We start from the raw sequence: 11372 nt of genomic DNA, 5'->3' as shown, positions 1-11372 counted from the left end.
GCCCCACGACATGCAATCAGCCAAACAACAACGAAAACAACAATTTTGCATGCATGCAACAAGGCAACAGCAGCAGGGCAACAGCTAAAGCGCAGCATCACTGCCAGCACTAACTTGGCCCAAACAACAATTCACCAACAACATAGTGTTGTCGAGTTAGCACCAACAAAAATCTCTCTTGACAAATAACTTAGTGCAACCAATGCGGTATTTGCGTATGTATGTATGGAACTTGTTGTTAGAACAACACCAACATTCCGCCAATGTGTATTTTGTAATGAACTTGCTTTGCCCATGTCTCAATGTTGTTGTTGGCATATGCTCGCTGCCACATCAGCCGCATCATATCTCATCAGCTTGGGAAATGCATTCTGTTCATCAGCGGCATGTCACTTCGCATTTGATCTAGTAAAGCAGGCAGGGTCGCCTCACTGTCGTCGTCGTCGTCGTCGTCGTCGTCGTCGTCGTCTATGGTGACGTTCGTTATTCTTAAGATGTTTCAACAAATTTGCGGAAATTTGATGCGATGAGGTTAGAAAATTGCTAATAATCCTTTAAGGAATGCCGGGTAAAAAATTTGCTGTGATTAGCGTGAATATTTTATGTATGTATGTTTACGTGAGGGAGGGGCGTTATGCATAATTAAGCATATTTTTGTAAAATGTATCGTCATATGTAAGTAGTTATGTTAAGTACAATATGGTACGAGTTATTTAGAAATGTTATATGGGCAGATTTATTAACTAGGTATATTATTGTAATGGTAATTATTAAGGTAGAGTTAATGATAATGCTAATGGTCTTGGCAATGGTAATGATAATAGTAATGGCATTGGTAATTGGTAATTGGTAATTGGCAATTGTAATGGTAATGGCACCTTCATCCTTCCGGCCACTCTGCATGCTAGACACAGCAGGCAAGATGATGGAGAGTCTGCTCAAAATGCGCTTGTCGTCAGCCATAGAAAGCGAGGGAGGCCTTTCATCCCGACAACATGGCTTCAGGAAGGGACACTCAACTATAGGAGCAATTGGCGAAGTAGTTGAGGCTGTACATAAGGTAGAAGAAGCCTGCCACCAGGCGAGGCCAATAGTGCTGCTGCTAGTCATACTGGACGTCAAGAACGCCTTCAACTCGGCAAGATGCGACGACATGCTGGAGGCCTTGGAACGGTCATTCAAGGCCCCAACATAGTTGCTAGATATGATCCGGGAGTACCTCAGAGACCGTTGGCTCTTGGTACGACACAACACAAAGTCAGAGAAAGAGACGTATAACCGGCGGAGCGGCAAAGGGGTCTGTACTTGGCCCGGACCTCTGGAACGCCACGTATGACAGTGCGGAGAGCGCCTTCCTTATCGCCTTCGCGGACGACATGGTCGCCGTCATAACTGCACAGCTAGCACAGCTCAAGCTAAACCAGGTAATGCGCAACGTCAGTGGATGGATGAGCCATCACGGTCTGCAATTGGCTACAGCCAAAATAGAGATCGTGCTCCTCACCAGAAAACGGATCCCAACAATTATAAACATGATGGTCGGACCTCAACTCGTGACAACTTCTAGGTCTACAAAATATCTAGGGGTGAAGCTTGATAGCAAACTCACATTCTGAGAGCACATCCATGGAGTATGTGAAAAAGCTGCGCAGAGCACGGTGGCTCTAAGCCGGCTGATGGCGAACGTGGGCGGTCCGAAGCCATACCGCAGGAAACTTCTGATGACAGCAGTCTACTCGGTGCTCCTGTACGGAGAAGAAATATGGGCCGACGCATCGAAAGTCAAAAAATACCGGATTCAAATGTCTTCGGTCCAGCGCAGAGGGGCACTACGCATTGCGTCTGCATACCGTACAGTTTCCGCGGACGTGGTTCTACTTATTTCTGGCGTCATGCCAATTAAGCTACTTGCTTACAAGCGAAAAGAGATTTACAATCTCAGTGCCGAGATAGGTCGAGCAGCTGCCGCGGCAAGGGCGCGCGAGCAACTAATCCAGTAGTGGCAACAAAACTGGACCGCGAGCACAAAAGGTCAATGGACGCACACCCTGATAGCCGACCTTAAAACGTGGTTGAACAGACCACATGGGGAAGTCGATTTCTACCTGACGCAATTCCTCACCGGTCATGGTTACTTCCGAGAATATCTTCATAGAATGGGAAGGGTGGACTCACCGTTCTGTCACTACTGTGGAAACGTCGAAGATAACGTGCACCACCATACATTCTTCACCTGCGAACATTTCTTGATTTCGCGCAGAATGTTGGAAGAAAGATACGGAGACATAACTCCGAACAACATAATTGGGGCAACATCTCCAGTGCAGACAAGTGGGAAGCAGTTGCGAGATACGTGAAATTCGTACTCCGCTGCAAACGAGAGGACGGTTGTCTACTGAGGACACCCGAATGAAACGCCCCTACAAAAGAGCAGCCCCGAGGCTCTAGCAGCGCGCTCCTGCATCTGAAGACATGCAGAATTGCGTTGCCTGATGCGGGAGTGCCTGCGCGGACGGTGGCAGTTGGGGTTTTAGTGGGTAGCCCAATACGCTTGGGTGGGAGTCCCACACTCGGGCATGGTAGTATAGAGGCTATCACCCCGGCCAGTGCATAAAGCATTTCCCTCTCCTACGAACAAAAAAAAATGGTAATGGCAATGTCAATAGGAATGGAAATGGTAGTTGTAATTCTTACCGTAATGGTATTGGTAATAGTAACTGTAATGTGGCATTGGGGATGATAATTTTGATGGTAATAGTAATGGGAATGGTGATGGTAATGGTAATGATAATTGTGATGTCAGTGGTAACGGTAATGGTAATTGTTTTGGTAACAGCATTGGCAATGGCTATTATAATGGTAATGGTAATGACAGTGGTAATGGTAATTGTAATTGTAATGGTAATGACCATGGTAGTGGAAATGGTAATTGTAATGGAAATGGTAGTTGTATTCGTTACGTAAATGATACTGGAAATATTAACACTTATGTGGCATTGGAAATTAAAATTGTATTGGTTATAGTAATGGTAATAGTAATGACAATGGTGGTGGTAATGATTATGATAATGATAATGTCAATGTCAATGGCAACACTTATAGTAATGCTAATGGCATTGGTATTGGTAATGCTATTGGAAATGGGAATACAAATTTTAATGATCATCGTAATGGTTGTACTAGTGGTTTCATTAAGTGATGGTATTGGCAAAGTAAATAGCAATGATAATGGTAATAGGTGAATTCTTTTGCAACCGAGCTACAAAAGAACACTCGCTTAAATGACGAAATACGCGCAAAGCAACAACACAAACTCGGCTATTTATCCGAGTTCAGCCAGGTGGGTTAAAAAATTCGCGACCTGAAGGGTAGAGTTGTTAAGTGTAAAAACTGTTCTATTATAAATTGTTAATGGGAAAGTGGAGAGGGAAATTTTTGTTTCCTTATATACGTGACTTATATTTTAAATAAGTATATATACATATTACACAAATACCTCGCATAATTACTCATTTAAATTGGTTTTTGTATCTAAATCCCGTTAAACTAATCACATGTTTCTTGCCAGCTACCAACAGGGTTGCTTAAGTAGCTAAAAGCAAATTATAGCCGGGTGTTGAGCGTTTGATGGTTGAAGCTGATATATGTAGTTCTGTGGCCACAGTAGATGTGTTTGAACCTTGCTCCTATGAATGAAGCATTTTGTTCATTGCGAAAGAAAGATATTGGAGCAAGGAAGAACTAGCAAAGGCCGTAACGTCTTTAAAAGCCATTAGTTCTCCCATGAAGCGAGTACAGTGCATACAATTTCAAACTCTGGCTGAAGACAAACTTCATCAAGCAGGAAAATTCCACATCTGCGTCCCGAGATAATTCCGAAATGTTCCCAAAAAGAAATGAACTAATCCCAAAAAGTCCCGAACTTGGCCCAAAGAAGCCCCGAACCAGTGCCGAACTAGACCCGAAATGATCCCAATAAAGTACCAAACTAGCCCCGAAAATATGCCGAACTAGTCCCGAAATTATTTCGAACTACTCCTGAAATGGCCAAAAAGAAGTACCGAGCTATAGCAAGGAGCAGTGTTGATGGCACCGCTGATTACATTTGTACTACTTCTGAGTTCGTCTTGTTTACGCTTGCCGGGAGCAAACGTAACGCAACGTAAGACAATCACATAAACATCTCCAATATTTCCCACCTTACCACACGATTTCTACTCTAATTTTGGCAGTTGCATCCGAATTGCAATTATATTCTGCATTCCTACATACATACAAACACATGCACATACATACATATGTATGTCTATGTATTTCTACATAAATTTCCGCTTGCAATTGTAGTGCGAAATAAATTCGCTTGCTTGTTGAAATGAAAGTGATGAGTAGTGATGTGATGGAGACGACAACGCGTCGCGACGTCAAGCGATGCGATGCGATGCATCGCCACGCCACGCAACGCTCAACCGATCAACATAACAAATTAAATTCAAATGACGCTTGTGGAGGAAGAAATTTGTAGCGACACAGCGTAAAATGTGCCGTCAGTCGTGTCTGGGCGGAAATATCTTCATTCAGTTGTCAGTTTTATGATGATGCGAAAAGAAAGAAAGAAAAAAAAAATAAAAAATCTATGTAGAAATGCATGCCATCAGTTTTCAATCATGTTGAATGTACTGGGCGTCTTAGTAAGTGGGCGTGCGTGCGGTAAAGGGGCAGGATTGGCAAAGGCAAAACGCATGGTAAGCGATAAGGCAAGCTAAGGCGCTGTGTTTATTTGTTGGCATGCCAAATGTGATTTGAGTAGGATGAGGTGAGGTGGTAGACAAGAATGTGATGTTTACATTGTTGATTGATTTACTACATGCACTTCGTTGTTGCACTTGCTACACTTGCTGCACTTGTTGCCGCGCAGCGGGAGTGTTATGAGTGGTGTTTGGTAGGTGAATGATTGAAAATAGTTTTCTGCAACACCAAATGCAAAGTTGTAGGAGTCATAAATGCATAAATGACTGATACGTTTAATAGAACATGTGCGGGGGCAGATGTATTTTAACTCCGGAATTTAATATGTACTCCAAAAGGGGGTTCGAAAAGCATCATGATAGTCATGTAATATAATTTCTCATTCTTAGGAAATAAATATTTGTTTGAGGTTTCGAGTTATCTTATAGAGTTGAGGCAATACGACACCTTGTGAATTGGTCTTACATGCCCTCGAAAGTGATGAATGTACGGCCCATATCTAGATATTATGGGGAATGAGGGGGCTGCCCTCAGGCTGCGGAAATTATCTAGCTGGAAAGCGAAACACTGTGGTCATACCTCAATTCTGGATTTGCATGTCCTTCCACTTAGCTAAAGATATGATGTGCCCTCTACTTTCTCAGAATTTTATAGTCTGCCTAACCCTTACCCACTTACCATACAAGTGGACAAAGGCGAAGATGCTTTCAACAATGTCTATCCGAAGTAGATATATTTCATCAGTCTATTGTTTTACAGAGGCTCAAAGATTTCTAAAAAAGCGCTTTTCGGCACCTTTAAACCTAAGTTGCTCGTAAACTAGAGCCAATCTAATGTCTTTAGGGTCAGATTCGGATTCTAGGGGAAAACTCCTATAGGCATCGGCTGTAATATTATAGTCAACATAATATTGTTAAATAAATGCTAAATTGTTAAATAGTCATAGTCAAAATAAAGTCCACTTTAAAGTTAATTGCAGCTTTTTCACACAATTTTCAATGGGATATCTGGTTTTTAACGAAAAGAAATTCAATCGTTAATGCTGAATTTGTAGCATGCATTTAGGTGTAAAGTAGCTGTTAGCAGTGAGCTGGCAATGGCATACAACAACAACTTTTCATTGATTTATTTCGTTCCAACGTTAACGATCGAGTTTTGTTTCGTTAATTTAGCTCTGAAATGTAACGAAATTATTTTGATAAGTTATTTTTGTGTATCAACAAAACGAAATCGATTCATATAGTTTGTTGAGCATCTCTGCTAAATTTTGTTGGCCTGTATTATAGATAGGCCATTCATCGAGAATCTCGAGAATCAATCAGCCCTTTTGACAACTCTCACTCCTTGAACTCCATCGTCAGAGACCAACGCTCCCTATCCCTGGAGTTACTTCATAAGGCTCGCGATACTTTGACACACTGCCCCGACGGCGCTAATTTATCATGCCAACTCATAACAGCTCGTCAATATCCCCTCTCCCTACGACTCACAGCAATCGGACCTGACCTTTTTCTGAGCCTTCCCTTAGACAGAGTTTGGTAATACCAAGTCCCCACGGGCGCAGCCAATTATGTTGTTCACATTCTTAATTCGATTTGACAGTTTTTACGCACCAATTACGAATGAGAGAGCAAATTACGAATGAAATACGCATTGGCGACATATGTAGTATAAGCGGCTACAACAAGAAAAAAAGTAGTGAAAGATTTGTGATCGGTTTTCCTTTCCTATTTTTAAGTAATTTTCTGCAGTGGAAAATTTTCCAGTCTTCCGACATACAATTTATAAAATTGTACTATGCAGTTCCATTTTCGATAAAATAAATCTTCAGCATTTTTAGATTCTGGTATATAAATACCCTAGGTGAAAGCGAGTTTATTCGATTGTAAAAATCCGGTTTAGTCGGTATTCGAAAAATTCAGTTTAAAAAAAATCGCATAAAATATTCCAAAAACCGGTCGAAACCGGTTTGGAAACCGAGTCAGTCACTCTGGTATGTATGTACGTATAATAATCTAGTGAACACGAGATAAATTAATGCGTCGTAACGGAATATATCCACAATTTCATCGAAACCCAAACCTATGGACTAGGGATGTTTCGAATGTCATATTTTTTACATTCGCGAATGCGAATTTCTTTCAGTTTTGTTTTCCACCAATCGAGAGGACTTTCAGCGAGATGAGCTCGTTTTTCTTTAAGGTAGGCCTTCAATTGAGCTTTAATTTCACATTTTTTTAATGTCTCCAGATTCTACATCCGGGCCTTCGCTTTTGCTGGAGGAATCTAAAATTATTTCTAGCTTGCTTATAAGACTTTTAGCAGTACTTGTTGAAGGCCCATCAATGTTGCTTGATATACTACTTAACCGTTTAGCGCCTGAAGCTTAAAGCCGGTTATTGTACGCACCCAAATTAGAGTGTACTCTCTGCCCATGTACACATTCGCATTAGAAAAAAAACATTCGTATCATTTGTTGCGAATGCGAATGTGTAAAATTATGCGAATTATTTGTATAACGAATGCGAATTCAAATATTCGCAACATCCCTGCTATAGACATATCGAATAATTATCGATCACTTGACTAATCTGTTAAGCTATCGCCAAAATATCGATAAAAGTAACAATCGATAAATATCGATATACTTAGCAATCGGTAAATACCGGGAAACAAGTATCGATAACTCTTTTTTGTCAATAACGACATCTATGCTAGGTTAGGAATTATGTATATACAAAGTAAGCAAGTACGATTGTGAGTAAAAATTTCTGTGGACCGTTTGCTCACTCACTCTCGGCCACTCTAACGAAAACGAAAATATTTGTAACGCGTTTTAAAGTAAGGAAAAATTTAACCGCCTGGTTAGTAAAGGGAACTTTTTTGCATGAGAAAACGGCCCTAAATACACACAGATATTTTATTTATTTAAATTTGGTTTTTGGAATTTATAATATTTTCTCTCTGTGCAAATGGGTAATTTTCAGTGTTTTACTTTGCAATACAAACACATACATATGTACGTATATACCTACATTTTCTTGGCCACATAAAAATATGTAAGTATGCTCATAAAATTATGCATTCGGTACAAATATGTATGTTACTCATACACCCCCTCACTTGTAACGCGCTCACTCACTTGCCAACGCATGATGAACGAGTGACGAACTGCTGACAGGTGGAGCTATGTAATTGGGCGTCTTTATTATTTTTCACATTTTTCACAACAGCAAGTGTACTCATGTAAGTTACTTACATATGTACATTCATTTCTATGCAAGCATTTATGAGCGACACGACGCCAATGTGGAGACGAAATGTGCCATGGCACTTAAACGTCAAGCTGCATCAATGTGGTAAGTAATCTCCGAGTGTGGTGTGTCATTCTTCTTCTTTATTTTCGCTGTCACAGCACTGTGAATGACAAGCCACTTTGAGGGGCAAAGAGCAAATTGTTTGTTGGTTGGGCTGGCGACATGTGATGCGATGCGATGCGATGCGATGGCGAGCAGTACCTCTCTGTGTCTGCCAATTGCAATTCGCGCGTAGTGAGTCAGCTTGTGATGCGATCGTTATGGACTGACAGTTGCGTCGCGTCGCCGTTGCCGTTGCCGTTGGCAGCCACTCATAATCGTCAAAAGTGCAAGTAATTCATGCTGTCGCTTCATTAAAAAGATGCTGCCAAAAAATTAAAATAGAATTGTGCGACAAAATGAATTGAGTGGCGAAAATTCTGCAGCGCCGACTGACTTGTACGAGTACTGGCGGCAGGCAGTTGTCGCAATGATTTTTGCATGTCACTTGTCAGCTCGCTTGTAAATTAGTGGCAAGCAAGTGAGTTCACATTAAATGTGTAAAAATATGCCAACATTTGTATGTGTTTGATTGAAGCAAGAACGAAAATCAAGACGGGTAGGGATCAATTATAATGGATTTTTTTAGTTGGTACTTTGAGGTTACAAAGATGCTCTGGAATTTCCTGTTCATTGCTGTAAAACTTGAAAGATACTCTATTTGCATCATGGTTAAGGCCAAGTTCCCTAGAACTTTGCCAACAAAAAGTTATAACAAAACACTAAAGTAGGTTTATTCCTTACGAAAGCGAAATAATTGTTAAGATTTTGTTGCGGAAAAATCGTTGTTGTTGTGTTAGCGGCATTACCCAGCCCCACCTATTTCGGTTAGCCCATAAATCGTTGTCGTCGAGCTCAAATAACGGTAGGTCCAAGAAACGGGCAGTTTCAACAGGGTCGGACCTGGCAAGTGAAGAGGTGGTTGTGTCGTGTGGGGAGCCTCCACCAGCCGGACAGTCATTGCGAATATTCGAGTCGAATCTGGCAAGGTAGCTGTTGGGACGACTGCAGTATCCAGACCGTCACAGGGCCAGAGTAACGCGGGTTTCTCTTGGCAGTTGAAGCTCCGTTTCTGCTGCAGGTGGTTGATTGGGCACCGATTCCGGCATTAATAGGATGGCAGTCGCGGTAGCTGGTGACTAACTCCCTATCAATGCCGTTGATCGCTCGTCGGTACGTCTTGGGGTCCAGTGGTTGATCGATATGTATACGAAAAGCTGCCCGCTGACGTACCTGGGTGGAGGCTACTCCTCGAGCAAGGGTCTGTTGGGGTGCTCACGTCTGTGATATCCCACCAGAAATTGCTTTCTGAGCATTTTATTGTGCTCCCATGCGGGAATCATTTGGACCCCGGTGTGTAGATGGTGTTCACGGAGTGCAGCGTTCTGATAAGTCTGGACCTTCGTCCACTGCGTTCAACTATTCCGCGGCGAGCAAACAGGAATTATTCATCGCAGATGTTGACGCGGCGTGTAGATTTTCCAGTCAGCTGTCATCTGTTTACCGTGAAGCGCGTACAACCAACGCTCCAGCCATACTGAAAATCGGCCGGGAAGAAGACAACTATTCACATAAATCCTCATGGTCAACGGAGCCGATGGATATGTGAATAAGCACAATAATCTTCGCGTACATGCTACGAGGAGCCATTATAGCGGCTAAAAGCTACTGTATATTGTGCTCTTTACGCTGGAGGCGACATCGGGTCATATTTTTTTTTTTCCAAAAACGCGAAACAAAGTACTACTGAGGACAGTGAAAACTAATGAGCTGTGTCCAGTGACTTTCTTCTTCCTCAATTCGTTTAACTGAGACCTGAGCACATGTAGTTCCAACAAGATGAAGCAAAGGCAGAACCACAACTTAAATACTGAGCGCGTATTTCCTCGTAGCCTATTCCTTCTTTCTGGCGATTTTCTCTGGCCGGCAATATCCGCCGATTTAACCATTCCAGACTTATTTTTGTGCAGTTAACAAGCCCCAGATTCTTGAAGCCCTCAAAGAGAATAACCCTACCCTGAAGAATGCGGAAGCTGTGGCAAGAGTGATGGAAAATGCCACAAATCGTACCCGTAAGATTATAAATTCTCGCGTCGGACACTTGACCAATATTACGCGGACGGAAATCCTCGAAAAGAGTAACCTTGACGGGCACTAGATAGGTTGTACTGAAACCATTTTATCTCCTTATAGTCCCTTACAGGACTGTCTCCAGAGCAATAGTTTCCCTTTGAGATAATCACTTTTGGTGTTGAGAGGATTTCCTTAACTGAGTAACTTTTTAGCAGTGCCTGATTTGGCTGTGGCCTAAAAAATCCTACCTGGAGCAACCAATCCCGTTGTTTAAAATATTTTTCTGTCAAATGTTTTCTTGATACCGCCATGACAAGCTCTGGCAAATTATAGCCATAAAATAATAAACTATTAGAGCACTGGATATTTTCTTCGAAACGAAATTTTCTATACCAGAGGTTAGACTGGCTGTAGCATACAAAAACTCATCAGAAATTTTCATTTCTGAAGCTTAAAGAGTTCTCGAAAAAAGTTATCTCTAATACTTCCCGGACTGGATCTAGCACTCAACACCTTGACATGGGAAACTGATCCCAAACAATAATTGCCATGACACCACCAGGACAAGCTCTGCTTAATGGAAAAAAATTAAGACACACCTTGAACTTTTTAGGTGGCGTAATTTCGTCTTCATAATAATCCGGTTCCTAAATACAAACCTGTGCTCGCTTATTCATTAATTAACTGCCACACAATCTATATATATAAAATTCAAATTATGTATGTACCTATAGACACACTTGGCTCCTAAACGAATAAGCCGATCGTAACCAAATTTTACACACGCACTGGATATCTTCCAGGGATGGTCACAGGGTAAAAAATATTTTGATATATAAAGGGGGCCTGGCCCCAAAACGTGGACCCGGGTAACCTTAGGATGTATTTGTTTAATATGGGTATCAAATTAAAGCTGTTCATGAGTGCTTTAAGATAGAGCAATTTTCATATAGCTGGGTGACTAGGGTCTCGAGATATAGACCAAAATGTGGACCTGGGTAACCTTGGGTGTATTTGTTCAATATGGGTATCAAATGAAAGCCGTTCATGAATGCTTTAAGATTGAGCACTTTTCATATAGCTGGGTGACTAGGGTCTCGAGATATAGACCAAAACGTGGACCTGGGTAACCTTGGGTATATTTGTTCAGTATGGGTATCAAATGAAAGCTGTTCATGAATGCTTTAAGATTGAGCA

The sequence above is a fragment of the Rhagoletis pomonella genome, unplaced genomic scaffold, assembly GCF_013731165.1.
Source record: "Rhagoletis pomonella isolate Grant_MI unplaced genomic scaffold, Rhpom_1.0 Rhpom_scaffold_00003, whole genome shotgun sequence".
In the NCBI taxonomy this organism is placed as follows: domain Eukaryota; kingdom Metazoa; phylum Arthropoda; class Insecta; order Diptera; family Tephritidae; genus Rhagoletis; species Rhagoletis pomonella.
Note: the sequence above shows the minus strand (reverse complement) of the source record.